Source organism: Leptonychotes weddellii, chromosome 10, assembly GCF_054177405.1.
Source record: "Leptonychotes weddellii isolate Sample4059 chromosome 10, ASM5417740v2, whole genome shotgun sequence".
Lineage (NCBI taxonomy): Eukaryota > Metazoa > Chordata > Mammalia > Carnivora > Phocidae > Leptonychotes > Leptonychotes weddellii.
Window position 1 is genome coordinate 10786799 of NC_138378.1, and position 26463 is coordinate 10813261.

General features: G+C 42.3%; 1 protein-coding gene and 1 long non-coding RNA gene across 2 annotated transcripts in view; both read left to right on the top strand.

Annotated features, from left to right (window-relative positions):
- B4GALT5 (beta-1,4-galactosyltransferase 5) overlaps window positions 1-26463 on the top strand; it is a 76211-nt gene that overhangs the window by 26431 nt on the left and 23317 nt on the right. The window lies entirely within an intron of this gene.
- Window positions 5720-25714, top strand: LOC145723651 (uncharacterized). The gene is made up of 2 exons (XR_014148886.1): window positions 5720-5894; window positions 25635-25714. It is a non-coding gene; the product is annotated as an uncharacterized LOC145723651 (long non-coding RNA).

The window sequence follows — 26463 nt, forward strand, 5'->3', positions numbered from 1 at the left end:
TATTCCTAGAGTTGAGAGGACAGACTCCTGATTTCTCGCTGACGGGGACTGTTGCCGCCCGTGTGTGGTACCTCCTCGGGCTTCTGCAGAACAATATCGTTGCAGTCTGTTCTCACTGTGGTCTGGCCCGTGTACAGCCTTTAAGCTGACAGGAGCAAACGAACACAGAGAAATCTGCTCAGAGAATGTAAATAACCATTTGGAATTTTAAGGTAGGAAGGACATAAAGAGAGCCAAATTAGGGCTAAACCTAAGGGTTAAAAGAGAGAAAGCCTGCTTACGAAGAGAAATGACTTCGAGTGGACATCTCTGAATGGTATGACGCTGCCAAAAGTGATTTAAGCTGCTTGCTACTCTTCTTACTCTGCAGACAGTTTCCTGTTTTCCAAATCATTCTGCTTTGATGCCAAGGCTCTTGTTAATAATACATGGCTTTTTTATGGTACTCCCTTCCCATCGTGCCTTTTAGGTGCTGAGTCAGGGGATGGCAGAGCAGCATCCCAGCACCGGTGAAGAGGAGAAATCCTCTGCAGCGCCCAAACACTGCCATTCTTTTTGCACATATATCTTGTAGCAAGCGTTCCACACGAATTACTCTAACGCCTAGATTCAGACGATGCTTTCTTCTTACTCTTAAAAAATGAGGCTTTAGAAGTGCCTGGGTGGGGGCGCCTGGGTGGCTCAGTCATTAAGCGTCAGCCTTCGGCTCAGGTCATGATCTCAGGATTCTGAGATCGAGGACCACATCGGGCTCCGTGCTCAGCCCTGAGTCTGCTTAAGATTCTCTCCCTCTGCCCTTCTCACTGCTCGCCCTCTCGTCCCCTCTCTCTCTCAAAAAAAAAAAAAAAAAAGAGTACCTTAAAAAGAATGAGGCTTTAAAAACTATCCCGAGGGGCGCCTGGGTGGCTCAGTCATTAAATGTCCGCCTTCAGCTCGGGTCATGATCCCAGGGTCTTGGGATCGAGCCCCGCATCGGGCTCCCTGCTCCGCAGGGGGCCTGCTTCTCCCTCTCCCACTCCCCCTGCTTGTGTTCCCTCTCTCGCCATGTCTCTCTCTGTCAAATAAATAAATAAAGTAAAATAAAATAACTATTCAGAAATGTCTGTGACAGGAGGTTTTTGAGAGCTTGTCAAAGTGAATCTGAAACAAAAAAAGTTGGTCCAAATGTTAGTGTGAATCATACTCAATTTCTGGGACAATAGCTGTTTTTTTCCTGCCTTTCTAGCTGTTGTCTGGACATGTCTCTTCTGAGTCTCTAATTTCTATTTTGTAAAATGTAAAATGATATTTTTACATTACCTTTACGATAGGCGGCTGCTAGGAGTCAAACAGATATGAAGGAATGGGACTGGTAATTAATTGTTCAGTGCGTGCTTGGATCCAGGCTCACATCCAACATTTTTTCCCCTACCTTTGCCAGCCCACAGCATTCTGGATGGCCACTCAGAGTCTGACCTTCGAGAGCCCAGCAGATGCTATCCCTGCTGCTTTAAAATGCAGGCCTGTCTGGGCCACAGAGTTTTTCATTTTCTGGTTGGTTAGGAAATACTGTGGTGTGATCGGCTCTGCAGGGCATAAAAGGCATTTTTGTGACTCAAGGAGATACCCCACACGTGCTGAAGCTCCTGTTGGAGATGGTAACTTGGAGAAGGTGTTGCTAACGCCTGTGATGAGCATCGTAGCCTCTTGCTCACGTCTGCCTTTAAACGTATCTTACGACACATCTAAATAGACCTGTTAAATCGGTCCACTGATGCAGTCTGGTATGTTTAAGTGCTTCAAGCAGGACTTTCCCAGAGTGACTGTCTTCACTATTGTCATGCGTTTTAAAAGTAGCTTGGAAGTCATTTCTCTGTCTTTACAACTGGAATAACAATGTGGATAAAAGTCATAATTGTATGGGAACTCTTTGTAATATATTCACTGTTTTTCTGTAAATCTAACACTACTCTAAAATCGAAGGCATGTAAAAAGGATAACCGTGACTTCCTGAAGGCCCACTCTATTCTAATCACTAACTCAGGGGTCTGACATTTGTTATTTCTAAGCCTCACAGGACTGTGAGAAGTTCGGTCATGAGCTCAGGACCACAGGATCAGAGCCAAAGGAAAGATGAATCGCACTCCGTTCAGCTTCCTTTCTGTCTGCTGGGGAGTGGGGATAGAAGTATTTGAACAAGTGGCTCTTCAGCCTGTCATTTAAGCCCCCACACGTATGCCTCGGTTTCTTTCTATTATAGCACCAGGAATAGTGCGTGGCCCTTAACTGATTTGTACACGCGTGTTCTTGCCGTGTGGCCTCCGTCAGCTCAGGGACCAACTTTTTCTCTCTTTTTCTTTCATTAATTATTAAGAGTTTTTATTTAAATTCCAGTTAGTTAACATACAGTGTAATATTAGTTTCAGGTGTACAATTTAGTGATTTTGCTTTCAGTAAATTTTGAACTAACACGAGTGTTAACCATATACAAGGTCCTGGTCTTTGAACTTTGCATGTGTTGGTTTTCTTCCCTAGCCCAATGAGATAGGTGTTATTATTTGCTTCATGTTAATAGGTGAGGAAAGTGAGGTTCAGAGAGGCTAAGTAACATGACCAAATCTACACAGTTAATATGTGACAAAGCTTGCGCTCAAGTCCAGGGGATTTCCTCTGGAGGCCAGCTCTTAACCACTAAGCTGTAGCCCCGTTTTAGTGTCTTTGGATCTTCATTGTTTCATGGATGGTTAGTGGGGTGCCTCTCCGATTGGATGGGGGCCTCCAAATGTGGGGTGACTCGATTGGGTGGAAGTCCTTGGCAGTGACAGGATTCACCTGAGGCAGATGGAAGTTTATTGAATACACAGCAAGGGAGCAGCTATCTGGCCATATTTAAAGGGGGAAGATGAGGAGGTATGGGGACATAGGGAATTTTCCCTTTTTTGGCAACTGTGCCTGGTTGTAAGTAGCCCGTTGGTCAGTTAGGGCCTGTGGGTATTTTGAGGTGGGTCACCTAATGAGCTGGTTTGCAGTCAGCTCAGTGGTCAATGTGGGGCCCGTCTGGGTTGGTCATGTTTCCATTGCTCAAGCATGTTGCCTAAAAGGCACCTCTATGGTTAGATTAATAATATAAAAGTAACTCCTTGGAGAATAGAAACACATGATTTTATAAAATATTTTCCTTTTTCAGTTTAGATCAGAGGGCATAAATGGGGGATTAGGGTCAACTAAAAAGATTGTGTTCTGTTCAAAGGAGAGAGCCACTGGGCTACTCAGCACCTGATGATTGCATCAAGGTAGCAAGGTGGGAATTTTATGCTCGTTTTTGCTAGATCTTCCAATATTTCGAGAGACTCTAGAAATCTGGATTTTTATATGAATGATAATAAGCATTTATTTTTATTATTTTTTTTAAAGATTTTATTTATTTATTTGACAGAGACAGATAGCCAAAGCAGGAACATAAGCAGGGGGAGTGGGAGAGGGAGAAGCAGGCTCCCCACTGAGCAGGGAGCCTGATGGGTGGCTGATCCCAGGACCCTGGGATCATGACCTGAGCTGAAGGCAGACAATTAACGTCTGAGCCACCCAGGCTCCCCAATAATAAGCATTTAAATAAATGTAATTCTTATTATGTTCTAGGCTTTCTTCTTGGTGTTTTACAAATATTAACTCATTTAATCCTAAAGGAAGTACAAATATTGTTGTCCCTATTTTATGGATGAAGAAACTGAGGCACAGAATGGTTAAGTAATTTGCCTAAGGTCATTCAGCCAACTGTGATTTAACCCCAGGTACTTTACCTCCAGACTTGATACTTTTTAAAAAAATATTTGTTTATTTTTATTTATTTGAGAGAGAGAGAGAGAGCATGGAGCATGAGTGGGGGCGGGGAGGGAGAGAGAGAGGGAGAAGCAGACTCCGCCCTGAACAGGGAGCCTGACGCTGGCTCCATCCCAGGACTTTGGGATCATGACCTGAGCCGAAGGCAGATGCTTAACCACTTAACTGACTGAGTCACCCAGGTGCCCCCAAAGTTGATGCTTTTAGCTACCAAACTATTTACCTGGTAGTTAAGTCACAGTTTAAAGATAAAAGGAAACCGGAAGAGCTCTTATAGGCCAAACAAAACAACCTTTGTGTGTAGATACTTTGCAGCTTTTCATCTGAACATTAATTATTTGTCAGATCAAAACAGTTTATTTCTAACATAACTGCTTCATTAATAGTTGTTATTTGGGAATTTTTATCTGCTGGATCTAAGCTGTTTCACTCTTCTGTATCATTTCTGCATTTTAATTTTGCAAAAGAATATGGAGTTATAGAAGATTAAAATGTTACATAAATGTATAATCTTAGAAAGTTAAAAGCCCCACATAACCCCACCATTCCTCCAAGTAATTGCTATTAAGCAGCCTGCTACATATTTTTCTAATCTTTTTTTCTAAACATAAACTAATAATAGTTTTTTAGTTCATTTCAGGTATATTATTCTTGTTAAATGTCAAAGTTGTATTTATCAAGCTGTTGCCCCTTAAGGCCAATTTGTTAGAAATGTCCTTGATGTTCTTGATTGTTGGGCAAAGAATTTACTACCATTCTTCCATTTTTGAATTTTCTTGCATGATACGTTTTTCTTCTTTTATTTTTTTATTTTTTTAAAGATTTTATTTATTTATTCATGAGAGAGAGAGAGAGAGAGAGGAAGAGGGAGAAGCAGGCTCCCTGCTCAGCAGGGAGCCCGATGCGGGACTCGATCCCAGGACCCCGGGATCATGACCTGAGCCGAAGGCAGATGCTTAACCATCTGAGCCACCCAGGCGCCCGTTTTTCTTCTTTTAAATATTGCTTATAGAAACTAGAATTATCGGGTCCCTGGGTGGCTTAGTTCATTAAGCGTCTGCCTTTGGCTCAGGTCATGATCCCAGGCTCCCTGCTCAGCGGGGAGTCTGCTTCTCCCTCTTCCCCTCCCCACTGCTTGTGCTCTCTCACTCTCTCTCTCTCAAAGATAAATAAATAAAATCTTAAAAAGAAAAAAGAAAGAAACTAGAGTTATCCATTTTCTCAGCTCTGGGTTGGTGTCTTTTTTTGCTAACACAACTTTTCTTTAACCTCAAAACAGGAGGGGTTTTTTTTTCCCACCTAGTTCTGATCATTTCAGCCAAGAAGGTGGAATAAAAATCAGTATTAATGGGAGCTGGAATGGAATGATAGGATATATATAAATTAAGATGTTGACTTTGAAGATTAAAAATAAAGTTCAGTAGGATATGAATAAATTGGAAAGCTAGAGCTTGAAACAGATTTCAAATTATGAGCACAGATGGTATTTATTACTTAATTGCAACTCTAGACCTGTGTTTGATTTTTTTTTAATGGAAAATTTTGTCTTTAATTTTAGAGGTATTTGTCTATATTTAGAATGTGTCATAAGCCAAAATTGTATTTTCAGATTCTTTTTAAGTATGGATCCTGATTTTTTCCATCTCTTCTGTTAATCATTTGACCCTTACCCCCATTAGGATAGAGACCTTGATTTTTTCCTTAGGCTAGCTAGCCATACCACACACACTCAGCTCTAGGTAACATGTATTCATTTATTGGGCTGCTACTGTACGCTGGGCACTGGGAGCTGGGCACTGGGATAAACGAACAGAAATCACAGAAATCTCTGTCCTCTGGAGCTATAGGGTTAAGTCAGACAAAAAAGAAAATTATCATATTTTTTTTTTTTTTTAAGAAAATTATCATATTAAGTGATTAGCCCTGTGGAGAAAGATAAACAGGAAAAGGGAAGGTGCAGGTATGGGTTTTTTTTGCTGGGCGAGGGTTGCAGTTTTAAATATAGTGTGGTTGGGGAAGATCTCACTGAAGTGACAACTGAATACTTTAAGGAATTGCGTGAGCAAGCCTTGCAGGTGCGTGGGGAGAGAGCTCCTTGGGCAATGGCCTTGAGGTAGGAGCTTGCCTAGGGTACCCGGGAACAGCAGGAAGGCCACTGTGGCTGGAGCAGACGAGTAAGGCTGAGAGAAAAAGGACCTGCCCTCAGAGGGGGTGAGGACAAGGCACAAATCCCTTGGAGCCTGCGTGGGCAGACTTCATACGCAAAGGGCCCGCTATAACTGTTGCAGGCTGTGCAGTCTCTGCCAGCAACTGTTCCACTCCTTGTAGCTTGGAGGTGGAAGCAGCCGTGGACAACACGCATGGGTATGGCAGTGTTCCAGTAATGTTTTGTTTACAAAAACGGGGTGGGCATGATCTGGTGATTGAGGAGACAGCCATGATCCAGAGTTTGACTTTAACTCCGAGAGAAATGAGGATTCATTGGAAGTTTTTGAAGAGGGAGGACTGAAACCATCTGTTAAGAAGGATGTCTCACAGTTCCTGGTTGAGAATGGCTGTGAAGGGGTGAGGTGGCAGGGTAGGGTTGTACTTAAACCAAGACAGGAAGGCTGTAGGTGGGGCAGGTGGTGGGTGAGGACAGTGATTTGGTTTAGACAAGTTAAGTTTGGGGAGACTGTTAAGACATCCAAGTGGGGAGGGGGCGCCTGGGTGGCTCAGTTGGTTAAGCGACTGCCTTCGGCTCAGGTCATGATCCCGGAGTCCCGGGATCGAGTCCCGCATTGGGCTCCCTGCTCAGCGGGGAGTCTGCTTCTCCCTCTGACCCTCCCCCCTCTCATGTGCTCGCTCTCTCTCTCTCTCTCTCTCATTCTCTCTCTCAAATAAATAAATAAATAAAATCTTTAAAAAAAAAAAGACATCCAAGTGGGGACGTCAAGGATGCAGTTGGCCTGCAGACCAGTGCATAGAAGTCAAGGCGGGACTCAGTCGGGAGCCTTCAGCATGAACGTAACATTCAAGGTCATGAGGCTGGATGGAGAAGAGTGGGAGTGGCTATAGCTTTGTCTGGACTCTTTCTACACTTTGGCAGTGTGGATTCTCTTCGTTCTTTTTTTTTTTTTAAGTGGGGGAGGGGCAGAGGGAGAAAGAATCTTAAGCAGGCTCCACGCCCAGCACAGAGCCGTAGCCGGACTCAGGGCCTGATCTCATGACCTGAGCTGAAATCAAGAGTCAGACACCTGACTGAGCCACCCAGGCGCCCTGATTCTTTTCACTCTTAAATGGATTTGAAGTACAGAACCTTCGTGCCCCTTGGTTTAGGCTTATTATTTACCACCGCTGATCTTACTAATTCTAGGTCTTACATACAGCTTTTTTAAAAAAAATAGTGGTAAAATGCACATAACATAAAATTGATCATTGTACCCATTGTAAGTATGCAGTCAAGCGGCATTTAGTTCACTGCGAATATTGTGCAACCATCACCCCTGTGCATTCCTGGAACTTTTGCTCATCCCAAACAAAAACTCTGCGCCTATTAAACAACAACTCCCCAGTCCTGCTTCTTCCTGGTCCTTGATAATCACATTTCTACTTTCTGTCTCTATGAATGTGCTTGTTTTAGGTCCCTCGTATAAATGGAATCATGCAATATTTGTGCTTTTGTGTCTGGCTTATTTCACTTAGCATAACATCCTCAAGGTTCATCCATGTTGTAGCCTGTCAGTGCTTTCATTATTTTTTTTTTAAACGTCTTTGACTAATTAATACAAACCTCTTATATTGAGTCCTGTTTCGAAGAGGAGTGCCTTGCTTCTGAGTGGTCTCAATGACTCAGCCTTGTGTTCCAGAACATTCCTGGTCTGTGCATCTGGGAAGCCGTAAGAGCTTGAGGAAGTGCTCCTTCAGCCCACGTAGCCCCCTTCTTATTTGTGCAACCAGCAAAATAGTGACAATGATAATAAATAGCTGGATGATTGACTCTCTAATGTGATCTGATGGATTTTCTGATATTATGGCATTGTTAATCGGAGGATAAGGTGGTCTCATTTGAAATCGATAGAAAACCTTAAAAAGTGACAGCTTATAGGTAGCAGTTGTGTCAGAATAGATCCTTCTGGAAATGGGATGAGAGGTATTTCTGGAGAGCATAATTTTACAGCTTGCTCATTTGACAAATTGCTAAGATTGGGGGCAAGTCCTGTAACGTTTGCCTGTTGCATCAAGGCATTTGTGGTGTTACTCGCATATCTCCTAAATAAGCTCTTGACTCTGCTAGTTAACAGCAGTATTTATGGCAGGGAGTGCATTGAGGGAGAACCTGGCCCTCCTTTGGGGGTCAGGAGTTAAGTCCACTGAAAGCTCAGTTGACATATGAACAAGGCGTTGTTTGTCTAACCAACATTAAGTTTTCTAGGCAAGGCTCAGTAATGTTCTTTACTGTGGTGGCAGGGAATGATGGAGAGTAGAATGAAAATTAATTTTCAGTTTCACTTGAAGACTGGCAATTGCAAAAAAAAAATCTTTGTCAAAAAAAATTATTATTATTATTATTTTTTTTGAGAAGAAAGTTAGAGGCAAGAGGTTGTTTTCAGGACCCAGCCCTGAGCTAGTAGTTTCAGGTAGAGTTTTCACGTCACTTCCCAGAGCTCATTGAGTCACCCCAGCAGTGCTGAAAACGGTCCACTATAAGGAGTTGAAAAGGAAGGTCAAAGTATCCATCGTTCTCTGCTTTCGAACTGTGGTTAGTTTTGGGTCTGGCGCTAGGTTTTTAAATTTTTTTTTTTCTCTTTTTTATGTAACCATCTAGTGGGCAAGGGATGAAATTAATATATCTGGGAGATTGGAGGGGACTTTGCTTTGGGCTCCATGAATGCTGAGGACTTTTCATTTTTGCCCATTAGCTGTAAGGGCAACGGCAGCCTGTACTGAGGGGGTTCCGGAGGCCAAGGGTCACCAAGGCCTTAGTAGCAAGCTTGGTGAGAACTTGTAGGCCACATCAAAGCAATATTTGACTCTCGGTTGGTTTTTCTATAAAATGGAAATAATGATACTTCATCGAAATTAAATGAAACCCCTTAACTCTTAATTTTCTTCTTGATTAAGGCTTGTGCAAGGAGGAAGTTTGAAAAGAATATGCCCTTGTTACCTGTCTGCCCCACTTTGTCCTGCCAAAGCCCCCGTGAGTCCCTGGATGGCTTCCAGGGCTCAGTGATTATGTATCTTATCAAGCAAGCATTGGTAGGCTTTTTTTCAAGACGTCCTGGCCAGCTGATTGTTAAGTCTTGCCCTGCAGAGGCAGTGTCCACACCATTGGGTGTATCTGCTTAAGGACTCATGGCTGGTGCCTAGCTCATGTCTACAATAGGAAGGTACCTACATTCTTTGAACAGTAGGTGAATCAGCTCAGGAAAGGGCCTAAACTCTTGTCCAGCTGAATTATTATCTACTTGTTCTGGACTATAAATAAAGCTGTGACATGCATTGAATCCTATTTGAGTTCCAGGGTTGGTTCTGCTTTTCTATCTTGATTCCCTTGGGCTGTCTCTGGGAAATTAGTAACCAAGTTGACCTTCATCTTTTAATTTAGCTCAGGAGCCCTAGGCTGTATCTGATTGGTGTATCAGGAGGGGTGAGATCTAGGCTCCCTTCCAATGTCATCTGATTCTCTACTTTGCTATTTTCCTGTGCTCTGAAGAAATAAAATTTATTTACTCTGTGTCTGAAGGTGGAAAATAGCTCTTTTCAAAAAAATTGCTATTTTTAAAATTTATTTATTTAATTTTTTTTCTTAAGATTTTATTTATCTGACAGAGAGAGAGATCACAAGCGGCGGGTGGGGGCGAGGAGATGCGGGGCTCGATCCCAGGACCCCGGGACCAGGACCCAGGCCAAAGGCAGATGCCCTTTCGACTGAGCCACCCAGGTGCCTCTAAAATTTATTGATTTTTAAGTACTCTCTACGCCCAGTGTGGGGCTTGAACTCACAACGCCGACAGTAAGAATCGCACGCTCTTCCAACTGAGCCAGCCAGGCGCCCCAAGATGGAAAATATCTTTTAGAACACCTGCTTATGACCTAAAAGATATTTCGCCTATCACGTTAGCCAAATCTATATGTAATTTTGCAGGACATAACTGTTATTTTGTATTGCATTCTGGTTATATTTAAACTTTGTTTTATCCATTCAGCTGCATAATAAAAAAGCAGTCTCCCCCCTTTCCCTACGGAGAGAGTTCCACTTAAGAAATCAGAAATAGATCGAATAAGAATCAAAGAAGCCTTACTTTAACATCATTGCCAAGAAGTGTGTGCACCTAGCATTAGGGATCAGAGATCGGTGTTCACAGTCTTAAGTGGTATGAAAGGGGATTAAAAATTAGAAATAATAGTGCATATTAGCCTGAATTGTCTGTGGATTAAAGAGCAGTGCTGTTCGGGAAGTGCTGCCTTGGGGAAACTGCTATTGGGTGCGGTGCTAGGCGGTGGTGGGAGGGGGGCGGGATGGATGGCATGATGCATGTTTTACCAGACGCTGTGTTACCTTAGGGCCGGGCTCTGGGGAGGGAGATTCAGACTTCTCATACTACGGAGGAACTTATGTTTTAGTTGAGTGTGGGTCATCTATGCACAGCAGCTCGTTTGGTTGTGACCACCTTTGAAGCCCTGTGGTTCCTTTCTAGCCCATGCTCACCACATGGCATCAGAAAGTTGTAGCGCTCTCTGGCTAACGCTCTAAGCTTCTTCTGAAAAGGCTGCGTGCAGACAGAGAAGTCAGCAAAACTGTAGCGCCTCTTGAAAGATAGGCACACACCTCATCGGGTGGTATTCGAATGCCCCGGTCCCATAATTTGAGGATGATGATGCCTTTATGTAGGTAGAGGAATACAGAATTCTCTGCTTCTCAGAATGACTCCCCTTCATTTTCACTCACCAGAAAGCAGCAGGTACTCATCACTGTAAACGCAGAGGATGAATGCCATTTAACCTTGTTCTTCTAAAGAGTGAGAACACTCACTGTGCAGTGCTTCCTTTTCCTCCCCGAGCGTGGGCTGCCACAGCTGCTCACTGTCTCGTATCCGGTGGTGCTTCTCCTCCCTTCAGCCAGCTTCTTAGTAGTTTAGCTGTGTGCTACTCTAGGGGGCCTTCGCACGCTTTGCAGTCAGTGCGCATCTGCCAGGTGCAAACAGTGTTGCCCGTAAGAGCAACGGGACTTCTTCAAGGAGGAGGAGATCATTTGGCAGGTTCATCTGTGCTGGGTCTGGAAGGTACCCATTCATCCTTCTCTCTCTCTCTGTTTGACAAGGTTAGTATCTTCAGTCAATAGCTTAACTTCATCTCTGCTTTTATTACCACTCCCAGCATAAATTATTTAGCACAGACGCAGACATAATCTCATAAAATTACTTGGTGTTAGTGTCCTGCTGTGAACATCATTTTCTTGAGTGTGTTGTGCTCTGGCCGCAAATTAGCAAAAGACACTTCAAGAAAATCTGTGGGTCCATTTAGAGAGGTTTAGTTGGTGTTACCTGATCTTTTTTTTTTTTCATTTTCTTTTTATTTATTTATTTTTTTTTTTCTTAAAGTAGGCTCCACGCCCAGTGTGGAGCCCAATGCAGGGCTTGAACTTCACAACCCTGAGATCAAGAACTGGCTAAGATCCAGAGTCAGATGCTTAACTGACTGAGCCACCCAGGCGTGCCTACTCTTATTCTTATATAGTTCACAGCTTTCCTAGAACAATTTTTTTTTTTTTTAAGTTTCTCTTTTTACCTGATAATAACCCCTCAAAAATTTCTCAGTGGCCTGGTCATTTTATGAGCAGGGATCCAGAAAGTGCCAAGCTTTGTTTGGGGGGCTGGATTTGGAGGAGAGGGGAGTCTTCTCTAACCAGAAGACTCCAGGCCTGTAGTTGTTTAAGGATTGGGTTTTTTTAGGGTGGCATAGTACAATGACCCTGCTCTAAAGGTAGAATCACTCATCCCCTTAATAATTTGCCAGATTGTTGAAGTAAAGTCTAGAGCTAAAAATTATGCTCCCTTTTAACAGTGATCTAATTGTAAAAATCACAGATGGCTACTGACAGTTTATGAACGTTAGGCATTTGCTGATTTTCAAAATAACTGTGGGAAAGGAAAATCCAAGGTGAGAAGAGAAACTAAAAATCATACAGCCACATTATTGGGTGTTGGGGTCTTCAGACAGCAAAAGAAGCAAAACAGAGTACGGACATGGGAGGTTAGCTCACGTGGTTATACTAGTTCAGGTTCGGCCTCCCTGTACACCGAGCGCCTAGAGCATTGATTGCGGTAGCTTATTGGTCAGGGGCCCCTGCCGACAAACCCACAGGGTCCTACAGCAACTTGGAAGCCTGGAGAGTCTAGGTCTTGGGCGTGGTGGGAGATGTTAATTGGCCTCTGAGTGAACTGGGTATACTGCTAGGATTCTTATCCCTTGATAAACTTACTCCCTCTGGCAGTCTTGTTAATATTTAAAAATAATGCTAAATCTATTACAAAGCACCATAATTTAATTTTTGTGGCATTTCAGTGCTCTGTGGTTGTCAGCCCAGAGTCGTCTAAAAAGTCTTTGGGCATACTGAGTTTTAACTCTTAACCCATAAAAGGTTTTTTTGTTTTTGTTTTTTGATTGTGGGGTGTGCAGTCCTAGGAATTTTTGTCTGAGAGTAAGGTCAACCTCAGGAATTTTTAGTTACTTTCCTTTCGGTAAACCTGCAGATGTAATTTTGAAAGGGAGCAGCAAACAAGCCAAGCTAGGAATGCTACTTGCTAAGAGAGAGGGTGTGGCGTTTGCTGGCATCTTCTCCATTCCCCCTCCCTTTTCATCCTGAGCACATGCTTTTGTTGTGATGGTTGATTTTTCCTGGAACTTTTTCCTTGTCTTTATCTTGGGTTTTGTGTCTTTAAGTTCCAGGCAAGAGGAGCAGTGTTGTCTGAGATCTTGGCTGGTTGCAGAGAGTTGCTGATGCTCATCGAGGGTGGGATTGGGGAGTGGCAAGATAAGAAATTGCAGAGACAGGCCAGGTTTCATGGACTCTTGCAAGTTATGCTATGCAAGAGGAATTTGAACTTGACCTTGACGGCAGTGAAAAGCCATTCAAATATAAATTGAGGGAGCAACAGGAAAATTTATTTGTTTTTTTTTTTTTTTTTAAGATTTTTTTCATTTATTTGAGAGAGAGAGAATGAGAGAGAGCACATGAGAGTGGGGAGGGTCAGAGGGAGAAGCAGACTCCCCGCCGAGCAGGGAGCCCGATGCGGGACTCGATCCCGGGACTCCAGGATCATGACCTGAGCCGAAGGCAGTTGCCTAACCAACTGAGCCACATTTGTAATTTCTCTTCAGTTCTCCTATGAAATTATATGAAAAGAGTAAATGCAGTTCTTGGTTTCAGAAACAAAATAATTTTTTGTTGGCATAGAATAGCCACTGAATTGCTTTAACTTCTTATGTAAACATTACTTAGGTATTTACTCCTCGTATTATAATTTGTGATCCACTTACAGGATTCTTAGTATGGTATTAATATACTTTAATTTAGATTTAGTTGGCAATTTAGATAGCATCCAAAATCAAACTTTTCCCGCAGCTTTTTATTATGGAAAAAATTTAAACCTACAGAAAAAGTTAAAAGAATAACACAGTATACACATTACCCTTCATCTAGGGTCAACAGTTATTACCATTTTGCTTTATTTATTTTAACTCCGGCTCCCCCCGCACCCCAGCCATGTGAAATTAAACTGTAGATACAGCAAGACATTTAACGTCTAAATGCATCAGCACACATCTCTTAAAAATGACAAGGATTGGGGTGCCTGGTTGGCTCAGTCGGTGAAGCATGCAGTTATTTATCTTGGGGTTGTGAGTTCAAGCCCCACGTTGGGTGTAGAAATTGCTTAAAAATAAAATCTTTAAAAAAAATGATAGACATAACCACAATACTGTTATTGAAATTAACAGTGCTTTGAAAATATCTTCTGATATCCAGACCATATCCAAATTTCCCAAGTGGTGCTCAAAGTGTTATTTATAGCCACCCTCCCCTCAAATCACATACTATATTTGAGTTTGTCTCTTTGGTCTCAGTCTGTAGCTGCCTTCCCACCCCTCCCCATACTCCTCATTATAGTAACTTTTTGAAGAGACCAGGCCAGTTGTTACAGAATGTTCTACATTCTGGAATTGCTTGGTGTCAGTTTGATGTGTTTTTTAATCCCCTGAATTTTTCTAAACTGGGAGACAGTTCTGAAAGCTTGATTAGATTGAGGTTACAAGTTTCTGGCAAGAATATTCTGAAGGTAATGTCAGCTAGTTCCAGTGTTAGGGATGTCCAGCTTGATCCCTTGGTCAAGGGGTGCCTGTCTGAATTCTCCATTGTAACGTACATTTTCCCCTTTGCAATCAAGTAATCTGTGGGACGAATTTTTTTTTAATGTTTAGGAATAGTCTTACAAGTTCTGACCATGCATTACGCTTTCCAGGATTCTCTTGGTTGGCCCTTCTGTTTCTGTGGACTTGGTAGGTCTTGCATTGCTTAAACTTGTGAACATCACTTAGCTAAAGAAAGAAATGCTAATGTCTGAATATCCTGGATCAAGTGAAAGACAAAGCAATATAAGAGATGAGAGAAAATGAGTCCAGTGCTTTGCATGGCTCAGAGGACCCCTTTCTAGGACAATTTCATGTCTGCTAAGGACAAACCATCTGGTCTGGAGGAAGGGTTCATACCTATGGGGTGTCAAGGGAAGATCTTTCTTTGCTAAGTGTTTATGCCGAGAGTCAAGACATTTTCAAGTGCTTTCTCTGGTAATTTTTGCCTTTCTGTGGAAATGATGGCTCTGATTTCATGTGTCTGACAGTGTAAGTGTTAATCTCAGCTAGAATGATGCCTTTTGGAAACAAATTCCTAAAGAGTAGATAACCCTATTAGTGTGTTACAGTCTTCCAGGCTAATAGTAATATGATTATAATATATTATCCCCATAGGACATGGAGAATAATCTCCTTTCCAAAAGAGGATCAGGAGGGAGGCCAAAGAACTGTCAGTGGACGAATACTTTGGGATTGTGGGCTAGGTAGAGGAAGCTTGCTTGGTGAGGTTTTAACTAGAAAGATCAGAAGTTTTAGGATAATTATGAATCATTTGGGTGTAGGTGAAGGTGGAATAATGGTTTAAGATCAGGGAAATTAGCTGGAGCAATAAAGAGTGAGGGGCTAATAAGGCAAAAGCTCGGTTGTGTTCTTGTACCGCCTGCTTCTCCCCACCCCCCCCATTAAAATGTATGATTGTTTTAAAAAATGAAAAGAAAGAGGGGCGCCTGGGTGGTTCAGTCGGTTAAGCATCCGAGTCTTGGTTTTGGCTCAGGTCATGATCTCATGGTCAGAGATGGAGCCCTGCTTTAGCTCCCGCTCAGCGCAGAACCTGCTTGAGATTCCCTCTCCCTTTCTGCCCCTCACCCCTTGAGCACGTGTTCGCTCACTCACTGTCTTTCTCTCTCAAGTAAATAATCTTTAAAAAAAAAAATGAAAAGAAAGAAAAAGACCATGTTTGAAGGCAGCATTCCTAGAGTGTGTTCATAGATACTCAGTGGGTGCTATGTGAAAAAGGCATTCTCAGTAACTCTGAAAACTTCAAAATTTGGGGTCAGTTCAAACAGATTTGGTTACTGCAAGAGCTTTCACTATTGGAACAGAGAACTTCTTTATTATACAAAGATTTTTCTGATGGCTATGGAAATGCTGCATTGTAACAAAGAAAAGAAAGTGCAGATGACCCCATAATTCTAAGCAGAGATGGCACTGAACATTTAAAAATTGTTTTATGCATATATATTCCTCTGTGTCTTTTTCTTTAATCCACATGTGGTATACTAGATACATTCTTCTACAGGATGATTTTTTAGATGAAGTAATGATTGCTTAGATTTCCATGGCGTGACTTTGCCATAATTTTTGTCCCTAGTCCCTTTTGTTGTACATTTAGGTAGGTTTGTGGTTTTGCTTTTATAAATAGTACCGAGATAAACATCCTTGAACACACTTATCCAGTTATTTCTATAGGACTAATACCTGAAAGTGGTAACTGTTGGGTTAGAGTGTGAGCATTTCATTTTGATATACATTGCCAGATGGCCCTCTAAGGGTTGGTTATCCCAATTTATGTTCCTTTCAGCAGGCATGAGATACCTATCCTCACCAACATTCATTATTATCAGTCCCTTTTTTATTTTTTATTAAGTAGGCTCCATGCCCAGTCTGGAACCCAACACAGGACTTGAACTCTCAACCCTGAGCAGAAATGGAGAGTCAGAAGCCTAACTGACTGAACCACCCCGACACCCCCATTATTATCAGTCTTTTGAAAATGCAAGCAACTTCTAGCTTCATCCTAAAATCTTATGTTTCAAATTTGCAAAAGGATAGAAGAAACTTAGTTGTAGGCAGATAGCATTTCAGAAGTAGAGAGATTCAACTCTTTGCTATAGAATTGCATTCTTTTAAATCATCACTAAATTATAATTTTTTAGCATGGTAAGAGAGGAAATACAGAGAATTAGAAGCCCTTTTATGATCCTCGTTCATTGTAGGTAGCTCCAGTATAATATCCTGACCAACTTGTTTGGAGAAGGAGGTGGCTCTGGGAATGTGCTTTCCCATCCATTCAGGTGCCCTCCAGCTTTATCACGAAGGGGGCTGAAGCACCATTGTTCTAGAAATGAAGGCCAATAGTGTAGGACAGTCAAACCCTAACCAGCTATGGAAAAGGAGAGGAGAGAAGGCAGACAACTGTAAATCTGAGGTGTATGTAGGCCAGTTTTTCCAAAGCAAAGAAAGGAGAAAACACACTTAGAATTGTGAGATTTTGAATGTAAGGAGGCTTGGCAGTTCAGTGATCCTCAAGGTCCAAAGGGAAGGGAGAAGAATTAGAAGGTTTCAGTATTATATAACCTTATATTTTGAATGCATGTAGTGTAATTTTATCCACAGATCTCCTGTGTATCAGTGATGGGGGTTGAGGCTTGGTTGGAAAGATGGAGAAAACCACACGCAGTTCAACATGAATGTTGTAAAGATGGGGCGGCCGAGGTCCAGAGACCACAGAGCCAGCCAGGGACGGTACTCAAAACCAGTGTTGTTGACCTCCCCAGTCGAGTAGTTTCCTCTCCACCATCTTCCTTGGAAGGCAGATTTTTATGAGGGGTTTCTTTTTTTTAAAGATTTTATTTATTTATTTGACAGAGAGAGACACAGTGAGAGAGGGGAACACAAGCAGGGGGAGTGGGAGAGGGAGAAGCAGGCTTCCCGCGGAGCAGGGAGCCCGATGCGGGGCTCGATCCCAGGACCCTGGGATCATGACCTGAGCCGAAGGCAGACGCTTAAGGACTGAGCCACCCAGGTGGCCCATGAGGGGTTTCTTACTCTTCCTGTCATTTGTGCGGCATACGTATGCTCCATTCCCCAAAGACAGAAAACTAGAACTCCTTGTCAGTACGTAAATTCCTGGATTCTGCAGACATTCCTGGGCTTCAGGGTAGGGAGGACTTGAGGAGTGGCCGTTATTGACCACCTTTCTAGAACAGAATGTTGATGTGGAGATAATTCAAGTATGACAGCTGCATACTTTACATACTTGCTCCTCTCCCCACCCCCAGTCTGACAGCTAAAGAATGAAATTGCGAATGTTTTGTTTATTAATGTCTATTGTCAGATAAATTCAGTCTGGCTGGAGGAATCGTTTATTTTTTTTTTCTGTGTTATATATATATATATTTTTTAAAAACTGTTGTAGATGCAGAAGAAAGTCAACTCACACGCTGTTAACACCTAAGCACATGGGTATCCTTGCTTCTAGTCTTCTTTTGCCTTATGCATGTGCTTATTCTTTAGCACTAGTTACCGTAATATAACAGAACTTTTTTCATGTTAAGTGTGGTAGTCTGTGCTAGGTGTTCTACATCTGTTACGTTTATGAGGTTTCATAGCTTTTTAAAGCTATATAAGATCCTGTCAAGTATATGTATCACAGTTAACTTATCTGTTATCTTATTGTTGCTTTTGAATTGTTTTCCAAGTTTTTGCTTTTAGAAATCATTTAATAAAAGACTGTGCAAAGAATGTCTGCATATTTGGAAAAGTTTCCTTGAAATTGCTAGATCAGAGGATATGAGCATTTTTATGGCTCTTTGTTGAATTTGCAAACAGTTTTTCCAAAGGGTTATACCAATTTACACTTACACTAGCAAAGTTAGTCAAGTGTATGTTTCACTCTGCCCTTTTCTGGCTGAATCTGTGTGGTGTGGTTGCAGAAAAGCCAGTATACTTCTAGCTTTTGAAAACAGGTCACCTCCACCAAATGGCCATAACAGCATGCTGTGTGCTGAGCTGTGTAATTCATTAATTTAATAAATAGCTAAGTGTCTACTATTTATCAGACATTATAGATTAAAAAAGAGAAAGAATAAGGCATTCCATACTCTTACAGCTTGCTGAAAGAGCCATGCTCAGATGTATAGGGTCATGGATAAAAGTTTATGTATCAATTGGAAAAGAGTCTGGACCGTTGTAATCCTGGGGGGTGGGATGATATCAGGAAAAGCTATGAAAGGGGCCATGAAAGCTTAGAATGAGTATGAGCAGGGATCACCAGAGCACAGTCAGACGGAGGAGCGGTTCTGCCTGGCCGTGGGGAGGTGAGGCCCAAGAGGTGGGCAGAGCCTTTGTCTGGAGTCAGCTGCTGAAAGCATGTTGCTCATTGGTCCCAACAGTGACATCTCCACCCTCTCTGAGACTTTACCCCCCAGGGTAGGGCCAGGGTACCTGCAGGTATTCAATGGGAACAGTACCAGAAAGGTAATTGCTAGTTTTCTCTGACCCAGGGTTCCATGCAGGTTACACAGTGCAAGATTGGGGCATCCGTGTTGGCCGAGCCCCTTGTGAGTATGTACTTGTGGAGGTTGGTAACCATGCTGTTAAGAATTTGGGGGGAAACAAAGCTAAAGTGACTGCCTTAGGCTGCTCGGCTAGTTAATATCTGTTTAGGCAGAATTTTCATTTCTAATCTCATGTACAGTTTAATAATTTAACAGATAATAGACTAACAGGTCTGTAGAAATGTTTACAGAGTATTTCATAGTTGTTAATTTTTACCACTTGTTTTGTTTTAATAGCTGGGTATAATAACTAGAGAGGGTGGAAAACAGAACCTGTGATCAACTTGGTGGTTTCTCTGCTTCAGATGGGAAGACCTAGGAAAGCAAAAGACTTGTCAAGTGAAATTTTTCCCCCAAAATAATTTTGGGGGTTCCTTACTCTCTTAATGTCTCCCCTGCCAACACCCAGTTTTCTTTAAATACTTTTTGTGTGAAAATTGCCACACAGTTGCTCTTGAACATTAAAATAGATATGCCAAAGGCTATAAATTGCTTGTCAAAAAATTCCTTGCATTTTTTTTTTTTTTTTTAGAACGAGCGAGGAGAGGGGGGGATGGGGGGAGAGAGAGAATCTTAATTAAGCAGGCTCCACACCCCAGTGCAGAGGCCCACGCCAGGCTCCATTTCAGGACCCTGAGATCATGACCTGAGCCGAAATCAAGAATCGGAGGCTAAACGGCTGAGCCACCAGGTGCCCCGAAAAAATTCCTTGCATCTTAAAAAAACAAAACGGAACAGGTTTATTTTCTTTCTTAAATATGTGTCACTGTGCACCCACAACCTTGGATCTTAATATTTCTCAGTGTATAGTGTGAGCCTCCAACATTTTAAGTAGATCTGAAACGCAAAAAATCAGGATTTACATTAGAGCTTCAAACTTATTACGTTTTTATAAAACTTAATAAAATTTTAGGGACGCACCATACTATATATCATGAACATTGGCATGCACTACTGAAGTGGGATACTGGGAGCCAATCAGGTATAAGATATTGACACTGAGGATCCAGATAAAAGGAATCTGTAAGCAAAGTGTGGGAATAAGAGCTGTGTGTTCAAGGGATTTCTAGGCATTTGAGAACCTGAGAAGATGATGGAACATAGTATTTGTTAAAAACTTGGATTCTGGAGACAAATCTTGGTTACACACAGTCAAGTTACCTTTCCGGGCCTGAGTCCCCACATCTATAAAATGAGGGGGATAACCTGCCTTGATTTAGTGTAAGGAGAGAATGAGAGGACACAAGTATTTGGGAAAGTGTTGGCACACAGGGGCTCAGTAAATGTATTACGTCCCCCAGGAATCCATCTCCTTATAAGCAGAATCAGGGAATGCATTCTTTACAGAACACCTCCGTGTAGAGCAGTGAACATTGATAATCTCTGTTTTTGGTGGTAGAGATCAGTAATTTTTTCTGGTTCTTGTTTTTCTCAGAAAATATTGGTCAAAAAAGGTAGTGTAGGTTTTGCAGATAGACTCTCGCATGGCAAAACTCAAGTCCAAAACTCCCAAGACACATCCGTGTTCTTTGTTTCCCCTTCATTTGTATCGAATCTTCTATGTGTCTCTTGTATGTGGGGGACGGGAGAGAAAGTGAGCAGCCTTCCTGTTTTCCTCTAGTTATTCCTTTTCTGCTTCTGTTCTCTTTACACTCTCTCTTTCCCCAGCCTTTATTTTATTTTGAGAGCGTGGACATCCGAATGGGGTATAACCCTGGTTCATAAGATTTGTTACAGTGTTTTCCTGGAATGTATTTGACACTGTTATAAATCACACATTGTGTGGTCTGTAGGGGGGTACAGAACAGAGATGCCTGGTGTGAGTAAATCCAGGGAAAGAACAGGGAGTCTGGCAACCCACTCGAATGCTAAGCAGCACCTTTGCGGACTGTCAAAAGCCCGTGCCGCACCCCAGCCCTCCCCAGCTGTAGTTAGTATGAGTAGTCTCTAGCTTTCTATCTTGACATCTTCTCTCCATCTGCTGGCTCCAAGATTTGGCAGACAGGAGATTCCTCCTGCTGCTTCACGTCGAGGGAAAATACAGCCTTTGGTAAGATTTGGACACGCAACTTTTTTTTTTAAGATTTTATTTATTTATTTGACAGAGAGAGAGACAGCGAGAGAGGGAACACAAGCAGGGGGAGTGGGAGAGGGAGAAGCAGGCTTCCCACCGAGCCGGGAGCCTGATGTGGGACTCGATCCCGGGACTCTAGGATCATGACCTGAGCCGAAGGCAGTCGCTTAACCAACTGAGCCACCCAGGCGCCCCTGGACACCCAACTTTTAATAACCAAGTGGGATTCTGCACACAGAGCCTCAGTCAGTTCATCCAAAGAACTTCCTTCCTTTGATTAAGGAACTTAGGTCTAGATCCTAAAAATATCAGCCCTTTATCTGGAGCCATGAATGTAAGCAGGGGTGAATTTACTTGTTTTAATAACCTACTAGTTGGCCCACCGGAAATCTGATCCTGGACTATTTCTTCAGTGTCAGGCCCCTAAATATAGTACATAAAGCCCTTTATGATCTCGCCGCCTCTGTTTTTCTAGCCTCCTCTCTCGTTTTTGCTGTACATACCCTTCAGTCCAGCCATACTGAACTGCTTTTCGATCCTCAAACATGTTTTCTCCCTTGATACCCGTTCGTTCTCATGGGTGCTCTTCCCCAGCGTATTCTGCACTCTTCTTTCAAGACCCAACCATAGACTCAATTTCTTCTTTTTTTTTTTTTTCTTTTTAAGATTTTATTTATTTATTTGACAAGAGAGGGAGAGCACAGCTAGGCAGTGGGAGAGGGAGAAGCAGACTCCCCATCGAGCAGGGAGCCTGATGCGGGGCTCGATCCCAGGACCCTGGGATCATGATCTGAGCTGAAGGCAGACGCTTAATTGACTGAGCCACCCAGGCGCCCCTAGACTCAGCCTCTCCTTGAGAGTATTTTCCCTTCCCCGCCCTCACAGTCTGATTTAGGAGCCACTCTGCTGTCCCTTGGAAACATGACTAGTTACAGGTTTCCTTGTCTGGGTCCTGCACTACAGATAATCACAAAGACTGTATCTTATTTATAATTAACTTTTTATCCACAGAGCAGAGGGCAGTTCTTGGCACATAATCCGTGTATAATGAGTGTTTTACCTGGTTTGCCTTTTGTGTGTTTCTTTTTATAAAAATGTGTGAGTGTATAAATTTCACCTCATTGCTGAAACAGCACACAGGCATGCATGTGCATGCTATTAAGGCTCTTCTTGGCTTTTTTTTTTTTTCATTTAACAAGATAATCCTGGAATTCAGTTCACAGATTTTCTTTATTCTTTGAGGGGGGGGTAAATTTTATGGAAATATACTTATTAAAGTATTCACAGATAAGTGAACAGCTTGGTGAATTTTTACAAAATGAACACACGTTTGTGTGCCCAAGAAATAAAACAATTACCAGAAGCCCCCTTCCAACCCCGCTGCCCACTCCAAGGATACCTATTTTCCTGACTTCTTACACTATAGACTGGTTGTGCATGTTTTAGACTTTATGTACATGGAATGATACCGTGTGCTCTTTGGTGTCCTTGTTCCACATGATGTACGAGAGATCCATTTATGTGGTTGCATATAGTTATGGTTTGTTCATTCTGGTTGCTGTATAGTATTCCAAGATTCAGATAAGCTGCAAATTTTTAATCTGTTTTACTGTAGATGGACTTGTGGGTTCTTTCCAGTTTGGGGCTATTATTAATGGTTCTTCCCTCTTTATGGCCTCATAGTACTCCATCCATGTGAATATACAATAATTTATTCAACTAGTCTTTTTTGGATAGACATTTAGGTTCTTCCCAGTGTTTTTCTGTTACAAATAATGTTGTACAAGGTTTTTTGTTTTTGTTTTAGATTTATTCATTTATTTGAGAGAGAGAGCATGCATGAGGGTGGGAAGAGAGGGAGAGGGAGGATCTTTAAGCAGACTCCCCGCTGAGTGGGTAGCCCGATGCAGGGCTTGATCTCATAACCCATGAGATCATGACCTGAGCTGAAACCAAGAGTCAGTTGCTTAACTGACTGAGCCACCCAGGTGCCCCTTTTGTATGAGGTTTTGAATAATCTTAAGCATTATATTAAGGAACATGAAAGAAAACCAAACAACTTCGTGAGGAGGGAGAGTACCAGAGAACATATTTTGGGGAAAAAAACTAATCTCTTTGGCAGTTCTGCTCAATTGGTAAAAAGGAATTGCTGAACTTTTCTTAGGAACAGGTTAGTTCAGGGAACAACATTTGGGGTTTCTCTCATAAAGGAGAGGGAGCTAATGTAAGAGAAGGGCTTGGAATCCCATATCTCTGCTTCCTTGGGCACAGCCTAGTTCAGAAGATTCCATTGTTTAGTGTCCTGACTTACTTACTTACTCACATATTGGTTGTGCATCTTCTGGGTTCCAGACACACTCTTCTGGCCACCAGGGTATAGCTCTTTGCCCTCATGGAGCTCACATTCTTGTAAGGGTGGTAACAGTAGACAAGACAAGTAAGAAAATGTGTAGTATGTCAAATGGGAAAATAAAGCAGGGAAGGCAGATTGGACTGCGTGTATATGTGCATGTGTGCGTGTTGGGGGTGTGTGCGTATTGGGGGTAAGACATAGATCTTCATGAGTGGTCAGGAAAAGAAAGTCTTTCTTTTTCTCCTTGTAGTTTGCCAAGGCAGATGTAACAAACATGAAGAATACACATGTGTGGGATAAAAAAATTATGAACTCTTTAAGTATATAGGATCTTGTAATTTTGTCTTTTCCTCAAATTATTTTGCTCCTCATCTGGGATGTCAGATCTCATTATCTTGTGAGGAATTTTTATGAGTCAGAGTCATTTATTAATGTGTGTGTTCGAGTGAAAATCATTTACCTGATTCATATGGATATGGGGGCTGACCAGAATTCTAATGGAGAGGAGAGCGTATGTCTTCTGGTTGGGAGACCCAGTGATTCGCTCCCACAAACGCTCCAGTTAAAGCCATGGCCCAAGGCTGCTTACATTGGCACCTGGATGGAAATTTCCAATTATGCAAACCTAAATGGGGCTTACTTTCCTCCACTACATTATGGTCGTAAGAGATCCCTCAGCCCAGATACCGGGGCTAGATAATAATTATGGTTTCTCATGAAAGTGTAAAAAAGTTATTAGTAAGCCTGAATTAGTAGTAAATGTTATTTTAGCATTTATCACCCTGCATTATAATTTCTTGTTTGTGTCTGTACCTTACTGTGGCCTAGTACTGCCTGTAAAAAGTACACAGGAAAGCAGGTGCTGTGTAGATACTTATTGACATGATGGAGGACTTAGCCACTGTGTGCCAATTTAAATTAGGGTTTTTTAGGTGTGATTCAGCCACCATTGATCAAGATCATATTATTGGAAAGTACTGTTTTCCCAAAAGCTCATCAAAATGTTAGGGAACACCTCATTTCACCTCTCTCTGGTTTTTGACTTTGCTGACCATGTGACCTTGGGTAAATGACTTCTGTGTCTTCCTTATCTAAATAAAAAAATTGCGATGATATTTACCTCACAAAGATGTGAATTTTAGATGAGATAATTTAGATTGAAAGCAGTGTGTGTGTGCATATGCACTTCCTAGTTTAGGCCAGAGCCACACGCTAAATTTAGTGACAGGACTTTTAATGAGGTCATTTGTAAGGTCCTATAGTTTGAGCTATATAACCAGCTGCATGAGCACAGAAGAGGAAGGGAGCAGCTTTAGCAGCCCGTATCTGGAAAGATTGAGGATTTTTGACTCCAGCAAGCTTCATATGAATCAGTGTGGTGTGACTCCTGTTTATCAATGACAATTCAGTAATTCCCGGTGATTACCTGCAGGTAATGGAAAATTCTAAATTCTATTAATAGAAATACCTAAAACAGAATTTCCCAAAGTTCTGCAGAGAATCACTTGTTGTTGCCAGTTATCATCAGAGGAAATGGGGCTGGTTTGGGAAGTGGCCGGTTTTAGATAATTGAACATTGTTGGAGAATTTCTTTGGCCTTGTGTTACCTGCATTGTGAATCTCCAAGAGGGGGTCGAGTGGACCACTTTGTAACAGATGGAACAGGGTTGCTGGTGGTCCTGCTTGTTTCTGAGCCCATCAGACTGCACCCGGACCGTTTTGTGAGCATGGCACCACCCTCTGTCAAGTGTAGACTGCTGGGCTTGTATCCAGAGGCCAGCAGCCAGGATGCAGAGGGGCACACAAAGGAAGTAGGGCTGCCTAGCCTTGAGGGGCAGGAGAAGGTTATTAGGTGGGTCGAGGTGAGGGTGCAGGGAGATTGAAAATGCTGTCCTTGGCTATCCTAGGTGGGGGAAAGGGATTTGACTGTTCGGTCAAGAGGTGGAATGAGAACCAGTGGGTAAAAGTGATGGGGAAACATTTTGGACCGAACCCAAAGTAGGATTTTCTAAGAAGATGGCTGTGTTTTACATACTGACTCAGTCTCCTTGGAAGGCACAGTTTTGGGGTTGGTGTGGAAGCATTAAATGGTGGTGAAAAGTGTCCTTTAAAATCCCATCCAATGCTGAGTCTGTGAATTTGTGATTATTTTCTTTTGTTTGGCAAAATTTATTTCCTCGGCCTTTTATTTTTTTCAGCATTGTGCTAATTCCTGTAGATAATCAAAAAAAGCATTAATAGGTGGTTTGTGTACGTTTGTTAGTTGAATGGCAAGACCAACATGTGAAACAGTTGTTAGCCAACTAAGACAAAATATAAACAAGAGGCAAAATTCTGATAATCTGTAACAGTACCACAGAAATTCCAGAAGAGGAGGACTGAAGAAGGATGTAAACGGGGGGGGGGGGTTGAAAGTTTAATGAGATTTGCATGGCAGACAGGAGAGCAGAAGCCCCCGGATGGAAGGCTTTTGAGCAGGAGCAGTGTGGATAAATCTGTAATTAAGGAAAATCCATCTGGCAGCTTGTGGAGGAGATAAAGATTGGAGAGCTGGCTCCTTAGCAGTAATCGTGTAAGCCATGTGGGTTCCTGAAATCTTTTGAGGGAGAAGTTGTGGCTATAGCATGGATGAGCAAGGTCTTAAAGCTTAGTCCTTTGAGCACAGGTACACCTGGTGTAGGGTCCATTCTCAGCTGACCTTGGTGAAGCTGCATGGAGAAACTGAAGCCTAGAAATGGACTGTAAGTTGAATAGTATTACTTGTCTCTTAGGAGAATTATGAGAATTAAATGAGATAATAATTAAGTGCTCAATGAATGTTACTCATGGTTTATTATGTAGCTGAAGTTCTCTAGAGCCATGGTTCTGGAAATGTCCTCAGACCCCCCACATTGGTATCACTTGTGAGCTTGCTACAGGTGCAAGTTCATGGGCCCCACTTGGGATTCCAGATCAAAGAAAGGGAGAGGGGCCCCTGGGTGGCTCAGGTGGTTGAGTATCCGGCTCTTGGGGTCCTGGGATCAAGCCCCATGTTGCACTGTATGCTCAGTGGGGCATCTGCTTGTCTCCCTCTCCCTTTACCCCTCCCCCTGCTCTCTAAAATAAATTAATAAATCTTTAAAAAGGGGAGGAAGAATTTAAAAGAGGGGCCAACAACAGTGTCCTTACAGAAGATAAACGTACCCAGAAGACTGAAATTTAGGGGAAGGGAAGTAGTATGTTTTTTGCAGGGCCCAGCTAACAGCCTTATATGCAATGTTTAATGA